The sequence below is a fragment of the Oryzias melastigma genome, linkage group LG13, assembly GCF_002922805.2.
Source record: "Oryzias melastigma strain HK-1 linkage group LG13, ASM292280v2, whole genome shotgun sequence".
Classification (NCBI taxonomy): Eukaryota; Metazoa; Chordata; class Actinopteri; order Beloniformes; family Adrianichthyidae; genus Oryzias; species Oryzias melastigma.
The window spans coordinates 21,275,588-21,284,112 of record NC_050524.1 but is presented as its reverse complement, the minus strand read 5'-3'; the positions used below and the strand labels follow the sequence as shown (position 1 = coordinate 21,284,112).

The following is an 8,525-nucleotide window of genomic DNA, read 5'->3' as shown; positions in this document are numbered from 1 at the left end:
AAACAGAAACTCTGTTTACTCATAGAAAACCACCAAACCTCAATATACCATAGAAAAAAAATACTTCTCTCTTTAAAATCCTGAAAACTGAAAATGTCAAAGATAAAATGATACTAGAGTAAGAAAGTAAAAAAGATTTATATCAGTGAATTTGGAAGCATACATGAAAACCTTCATGTTCTTGTTTGAGAACAGGAGCTGACCTTCATGCTCTGATTCAAGTCTGCTCCGCTGTGGATAAAAGCTCTGCAGAGACGCTTGTACCTGGGAAAGAGGAGGAAATACTGCCTCTTTCTTTCTGTGCCGGCTCAGAGGGTCCTGGGAAAGAGGGAGAGATCGAGGGCTTCAGAGCTTGTTCGCTTCATCCTGAACTCCAACAGACACAGTTGGTTGACCTGATGAGGAAGATGACCATGCTCTCCGTTTGGATCTCATCATCCTCGAGAATTATTTTGAGCTTTTCTCCTACAGAAAACACAGGTTTACCATCCCCCATCCTCCTCCGTCCTAACTTAAATCAATTGCAAACATATTTTAAAATTTTATGTAATTAATTTTACAATAATTAATAGAAAGACATGAAAAATGAAAAGAATATCATGTTTTAAGTATTATTATACAATCATCACTTGGATTATTTACTTATTCTTTAAATAATTTTAAAGATTATTTTAAATAAAATAGTTGAATTTTAAAATAGGAAATTGCATTTTGACATCATAAATGTCTTGACTTTCCTCTGGGGGAGTAACATACAGTCCATCACCACATTAATGAGTTTACTTGTTAAGGAGCTGAAAACCCTTCAGATCTCCACACAACATGGTTTTTTAGTCTTTTATAATACATATTATTGAGATGGACTTTATTTATTTTTTTATTTTTTGCTTCTCAAGACAGCTATACTTCTCCACTATTTTCCTCCTTTGAGTTTATTGTTTCAAAATAGTCTATCTTGGAGTGATGCAGTGGGATTTGTCCAAATCACCTGCTCTTGGATCTTATGAAACCCAAATCTGGACTCTTGTGTTGTTGTGCTCTTCACAAGTTGTCTGGGGGATGGTGTGTCTAAGTTTAGCCCCTCCCCCTTATAAAATGTTTTTTTTAGATATGAGTAATTATCAATGCTTGAACATTTAATTGATTTGAAATGGTCCACGGCCGAATCGGGACCCCTCACCCCCCGCCTCCTACCACCACCACCCCTGGGAACACCCTCCAGTTCTCCCTAAACAACTGCAAGAAAGCTCAGTACTCTACATAAAATTAGGATTTGAAGAGCAAAAAATTCCCTAGCGGTGCAACATTCTTTTCCACTGAAGACAACTCAGCTTGCATATTTCCAGGAGGGGAAGGGTGATGGGGGACCATGGTGGAACCATGGAGGATGGCAGATTTACCCATTGGCTGTACCCATTGATATGACAACTGGACTGAGTGACCCCACAGCCTCCAAGAAACCAAACTCCCATAGACTTCATTTAATAAATAAACAGCTATTACTTAGTCATTCCATACATTTTTCATAATACTTTAAAACTAACCAATCAGGTGCCTCAAAAAAAAAAAGTAGGTGGAGCTTGCTTACCCCAACGTTTGATGCTCTAAACATCGGACTGACAGATTTTGTGTAGTCCACTTTTTTATTGTATGGGCTTTGAACAACGCCACTCTTGATTGGCCAGAGGGGTTACCTTTGCAACATTGACTTAGAAAACCTTGGACCAATCACTGCTTACTGATGTCATCTGGCTCCAACAGGGGGGGCATCTATGTAGCGAAAAAATGGAAATTAAATTGACTTAATTTGGTTGGAGCTGAAAGTAATCAATTTACCACGAATATATACTCAACAATTACACACACCTGTCCTGTATTTATATAAGCCTCAAGTAAACTGGATTCTCATTGGTCGAAGAAAAAAAAGGACCTTTTCTTATCTTGCCTTGCTTAAAAGTGAAAGTTATAGATTTGCTATAACTTGTTTCTTTTCTATGCATTTTGTTCTGTACTGGAAAGTTGACAAATCTTAGAGAACATTATAGTTAAATACAAAAACAACAATCTTATCATCAATCAATGTATGAAAGAACCATCAAAAAGCAGACGAATACCTTAGTTTCCCAAAGAAAACATACTTTTTCTTCAACAGATCGTTTACAAACGTTTCTGTCCCGATAACATAGATAAACATCTAGGACACATTTCTTAGTAAGATCACAGAACTCTCTGACTTCTTTCAGTTAACTTGTGTTTGGAATCTCTGCGTTGGATTTGGGTCATTCTTGAAGCCTAGCAGTGAAGAGCAACAGCATCTCGTATGAACGGTTATTCAGATTTGTGGTTGAACTTCTTGGGGCCCCTCGTCCTTGACGTGGAGGAGGGTTAGACAGGACACTGGTAAGTTTATCATCATCTCACTGCTGCAATCCACAGGCTACCCCCCTCCCCCCCAAGCAGACAGCATTACTGACACCCCTCCTCCCCCTCCATCTCCCCCCACTTTCCTTCACCCCAGCGGTCTCTGGGGCATTGTATGCTTCTTTTGTGCCAAATGCCAGTATCCTGGAAACTACTACCCCCTCCATTCTCTCTAAGTGCATGAGAAAAAGAGATGGGGAGGGGGGTTCTGTCAATTCGCCCGTTTATCTGGACTGTGGGCTGCTGGCTTGTGTGGAGTGAAGCTTTGTTACCTCTGTTTGTGCGGTTGGCTGGTGCACAAGTATGAGAGTGGAGCTACTAACTTTCTCAGAATCTGATGTTCTAAAGGTGGAAGTCCAGATGCGGAAGGAGCTTTAAGCCTTATTCGACTAAAAAGACAGTAGAAGTATGACTTTGGGTCACAAAAATACATCTGAACTAATGGCTTCTAAAGAAGGAAGGATGAAACTCTAGAAAAAATAAAAGGTATTTCAGCTCTACCTTGGCTGAAGAGCTCAGATGGTTGGGTGTAGGACTGGCGCGCAGGAAAATCAGAGGTCACTTCTTCGGGTTTGTAGGCAAGACCCTTCACCCCACTACCTAAATATGGGACCCAAGTCTAGGTCTCCCTGTGCCGGTCCCTAGTCCAGATAAAGTATAGGGTTGTGTCAGGAGGGGCATCCTGCGCACAACTCTCTGACAATACCACCTATGCGATTCAATGAAAGCTGATTTGCTGTGGCGACCCTTGATGGAACAAGCCGAAAAGCTAACGGTTCAGCTTTTACCTGTCAAACATTTTGAACCCGAAGTCTAGACATGGACTTTAGTACAGACATTGTACAGTCTTCCAGTATGTAAGACGTCATGATGTCCAGCTTTCTAAATCTGTAGGCTTTTAGCTTGCTTGGTTGTGGAAAGTCAACCATGTATATCTTTCATTAGACCAAAGAATCCTTCTCCTAATCCCTATTAGCAATCATGAGAAACCATTTCATTCAACTTCAAGAGCATCGTCAAGTAGCACAAGCAGAGTAGAAAAGGAAGATCCCAAAGTTCCCACATGTTGGGCCACTTAAGTTTTGAATTCTTCTGAGGTTTGTCAGAACTGAGTTATGCTTTAGCCACAACTGTCCTTACAGGTGTTTATGGGCTGTCTGTGGATAAAAATCAGTCAAACCTGGTAGCCCGCACAAAATTTCAAGGTCGTAGACCACTCTGTGAACCAGTACATCAAAGTGTTCATGAGCATTTTTTTCTATTCATGCCAAGCACACGACAAAGTTCCAGTTTCATGACATCCTGCACAAGCCTCGAGGGAACCTCTCAACGACCGTCCACGAGTCCAGACAATCCAAAAGCCTCCAACACTTGTACGGGTCAACCCCCATACAACTGCATGTGACTAAGATGTCAGATCAGTTTCCTCAGTATCTCCATTCAGTACGGATGTGGGCAGAAGGTGAAGGTGTAAATTCTAGGAGAGACCACAGTGCCTCGTAAGATGACTCAAACACTGAATATCGAAAAAGGTTCCCATTCATCCTGGTGATGTTGTCTTCAAGTTGAGTCATGGAATATGGACTTAGAATCTTTCTTGTAACGTTTCACACTTCAAGAAAGATTTTAAGTTCAGATACCATGACTCAACTTAAGACTCAAACATTTTACATCATACACATACAAAAATATTAATGAATTCCGAACAACAACTAAAGTTTTAAGAAGAATCTCAACCACTTGGAAACTAATCGACTGAGTCCCACAGACATCATAAAGGGGAGGAGCTAGAGTCGTGCACATCCACATGCACTTCCATGCACAGGATGAGGAGAATAGAGCTTTAGCCACTCATTCACACAGCTCCTGCAGATTCTCTTTGACAGCACCAAGGGGCAACCCTTGCCTTTCTTCTTTGAGGCTGGTTGAAAACAAAAGTAATTGGAGCCAGGTCAGCTCACCGTATAACTGTCGGAGTGGCTGGTTGTTCAAGAAAGGCAGACTACAAGAAACAAATAAAACATGCAAACCTGGCGTCAGGTTGTAAATATTTATTCCTCTTTTGGTTTAGATTTTATATACAAGACAAACATATTTGTGCATTTTTTCATGACCTGCACTTGTTTGGATTAAGTTCACTTTTGTTTTGCTGACTGGTGTTCTAACAACTGCCAAGCCCCTGTCTGACTGAATACTTTGAAGGAACCCTTTCACACCACAGATCAACTATAAACCACTAACGAGAGCCCCCACCTCTGAGACGCACTGACCCCCACCAAGTAACGGTACACGAACTGACTGCTCTGATGATCACTGGATTGTTGCATCTAAATCTGCTCTCACAACTTCTACTTTCTCTAAAACAGTCAGACCACAAAAACTTTTCTTCATCAGCATCTAGAGCTGGAGAAAATACTCACACTTTCAGATATTTAAGGTCCAGATGATATGAAGAACACATCCTGTGATTTGACTATATAAGTTACTTTTTTATCAATTTTGAGGTTGAATGGCCTATGTTATAACATATTATATTTTGTCTCTACCCCATTCACATTGGATTCATCAGGTTTTTCCATGTGGTGCTCAGTCTGTATTGTTGTAGAGTTGAGTTTGTATCTTTCCTTGTGTTTGCTACTTCATTTATCTCCTATGTTGTCTTATCCTTGGTTTTCTGGGCTCCACCTCCCAGCCCGGCCTCAGAAACATTGGTGTTCTTTTCGACCAGTCTATGTCCCTGGTCACCCTTTCAACGAAAAACAGTTTCTGTTATCTCAAGCCTTATAGTCACAATGTCTTAAGGGGTGGATTCAGGCTGTCTGCAGGTAAACAATTAACAAAGCTGTACAGGGCACTCAGGTGACCCGCACAAAATATCAAGTAGTAGAGCGCTTGGTGAGAAAGACGACATGAAAGACACAACAGAGGTTATTGGCGAAGAATGTACACAAATTCTGTTTTATCATCAAACCTTTGGAAAAAAATATACAATTATTTACTCACCCACTGTAAAAAAAATAAATAAAACAGGTCGAGTCCTCCTATTCCGAGTAAGGACTTTTGATATTAGTCATGGTGTGTGTTCATAGGCATATTTTTTTATTTAGTCTGCTGTCCACTATTATGTAACCTAGCCTAAGCCTGCTTTCAAATAGGGCATGACCTGTAAGGGTGCTGCGGCTTCAAGAGTTGTCCAGGCCCGGGGAGGCTCGTAGAGAGGAGTGGCTGCATCTTACGAGGAGCGCAGATGTGTCTTGCAAGTCTCTCTCAAGGCCTTGTGGGCCGCATTCCTGCATGTTTTCCAACATACGCTGCTCTTGCATGTTCTAATTGGCTGGACACACCTGAACCAGGTAATCATTCATGATTATGGCTTGGATATCTGGAAATCATGCAGAAACTGCAGCCCTCGAGGCCTATCCCTGCTCGAGAGGGGACATAATGAAAATGAAACGTACCGTTGTCGTGCGTTTGGTAAGTGTGTTGTGCAGGCTTCGTAAGGCTAATGGAAGTTATACCTACTTGTGTCGTACAGGTGATGCTGTTGTTTGTTGTTCTTACGCCACACTGTAGTCGTTAGAACGGTGTGAATATTGACTCCTCATTGACAGAGCGCAATTACTCTATGTATGTGAAATGTAAGTGCCCGTAGAACGCTGGGATGTCCACACAAACTACATTCTAATTGTCTCATTTTTTCATTTCTAACAGAGACAAGGAGGATGCATTTAACATATGAACAACACTAACTGGATCCTTGTATAGGGGTGGACAAAAGAAAAATCAGAATGAGACGCCTTCTTCACCCTTTCTTACCCTTTTGAGTCTTCCCTATGATCTGATGAGAAAAAAAATGCATTATTATTTTAAATCTACTGGTTTGCCTTAATATTTCGTGCGGGTCACCTGCATGACCCTTAAAGGTTTGCCCGTTTTTTGCCCGCAGACGGCCTGTATCCACCCGTTGGGCAGTTGTGACAAAGGCTTTATGGACATGATTCCTTATGACTTCTCGTGTCTTATTTGAGAATTCTATTTACATTGAACCACTGAATTATCATTGCATCTCTTTTGGTTTAACTATGGGCCAGTAAAGCTCCTCAAAAATCATGTTGACCAAATAATTGGATTATATGGGTCTCTGTTTAATTTGCATCACTACTTCCATGTTTACCCAGACATTCTCCATTCTAATAAAAATGCCACTGACCGTGCCTATTCACTTTAAAATCACTTAATAACAACAATTGAAGGGTTTCTTGTGACAGACCAGTTTCCTTGTCAAATAATATTTTTTCCTGCTGACCTCTGCTTATTCTCTGCTTGTTTCAGATAATCTGAACTTTCAATCTTAAGCTTCTGAATGTTCTATATTTTTAATTCTTTAACATCCCAAGAACCCAGTTTAAAACTGGTTGATAACAGTCCGTTGAGCCTCCATGTGGCTTTTTATTTTTTTGCAGCATTTTGCTTGTACGTTGTGAGTCATCTTCTTACACAAGGTCACAGGGATGCTGGAGCCTGTCCCAGCTACTTTAGGGGGAAGGCGGGGTTTATCCTGGACTGTTTGCCAGCTCATCACAGGGCCACATAAAGACAGACAACTGAGCACATTCACAGCTAAGGGACAGAATCATAAATTACACTTTTTGAGTAGAGGCCAGAGTGAATAGAGAAAAGTCTGGTTAAGATCCAAACTCCACCCATTTAGGATCTGAACCAGGGCCTTCTTGTGAGAGTGCTAACCACTCCACCGTCTTGCAGCCTGACCTACAACTTACTGATTGCCAATCCAGTCCACAGAGCCCACTGCCCCACTGCTTGTGGGTGCATCATTTAAAAAAAAAAGGAACCACAATATGTTTTTTACTCATGAATGTATGTGTTGCGCAACGGGTGATTGTGAGCACCCATAGGGAGGCTGTACTGTGTGAAATGCACATACCTCCAGGAAGCTTCTCTCTGACCTCTGTACAATAACCCTAAAACGGGAGTGACCCCTCATCATCTTTTTCCATTAGATCTCCTTTTGCATCCCTGGAGGAGGCTGAATGTGTGCAACAGACTGAAAGCAGTTGGTTCTCATGCAACTGCCCTCATTAGCATTTCACTCCCCCCCTGCTCACTGCTTCCCGCCCTTTTCAAATACAAACACATCTACAGGCTTTATTAAGCAGAAAAAAATGTTCCACTGCAGAAATGTAAGGATTTTAGTTTCAGAAATGCTGCTTTAATGCATAAAATAAACAATGCCATGGAACATACTTTATGAAGACAAGAGCTCTGATACCTCAAATTGAATGGAAAATGCTGTGTATAGAGGAAAACACTAACAGACTGACACTAACAAAACCATCAGTGTTTCATATTCTGTACATTTTATTTCATAAAGAATCAGTTTTAGACTTTATCTTGTGTTACTTGTTTCAACCCAAAACAGCACTGGATAAAAAGTAGCTGCTATCCAGAATGTAAAGTCCTGCTCACATTCAACAAGAAAGCATTCGCTGTAGTTAAGGAGTGCAGCTCATTAAATGTGTTTGTGACCCAGGAGTTTTTTAAAGTGGAGATTATCTAAGAGAGACAAGCCCACTACTTAGAAGACAGCCAGCACTGTGCAGATTTGTTTCCTATGCTGCACATGGAAAGCAAACTAAGCAGGCAAAAGTTGACTGAACATTTAGATTTTAATTTGGAGAAAGTCTGTTGTTCATATAACAGTATTATCCCTTTAAATCCACTGTTTAGAAAAAAAGTAAAAGATTTGATCATTACTTACTTAACCCTTTAACTGCCTGCTCAACCAAACAGTGGAAAACATTTAGAAAACATGTTTTTAAAATTATTGATTGTGTTTTACAAGGCATTGAACCCCTAAAGGGAAATTGAATTAAAACATTTTTTAACAAAAATTGAAATAATAACAGTATAAAAATCTGGTTAGTAACACATGCACACCAGATAGTAACCAGACCTTTTTTTTAATTCAATTTTTACATATAAAAAACAGTTATTATCTGGTGTGCTCCCAGTTACTAACTAGATTTATAAAAAATGTTTTACTACTTTAATTTTCAGGTAACCAGAACTTGTTTTTATTACTT

At 40.3% G+C, this 8,525-nt stretch overlaps 1 protein-coding gene and 1 long non-coding RNA gene across 8 annotated transcripts in view; one reads left to right on the top strand and one right to left on the bottom strand.

Annotated features, from left to right (window-relative positions):
• Positions 1 to 8,525, top strand: part of fat3a (FAT atypical cadherin 3a) — a 69,072-nt gene that overhangs the window by 5,106 nt on the left and 55,441 nt on the right. The gene's annotated exons all lie outside the window — the stretch shown is intronic.
• On the bottom strand, positions 869 to 7,554 carry LOC112149799. Its single transcript, XR_004948948.1, has 2 exons — positions 7,367 to 7,554; positions 869 to 1,770 (listed from the first exon to the last, which is right to left on the bottom strand). It is a non-coding gene; the product is annotated as an uncharacterized LOC112149799 (long non-coding RNA).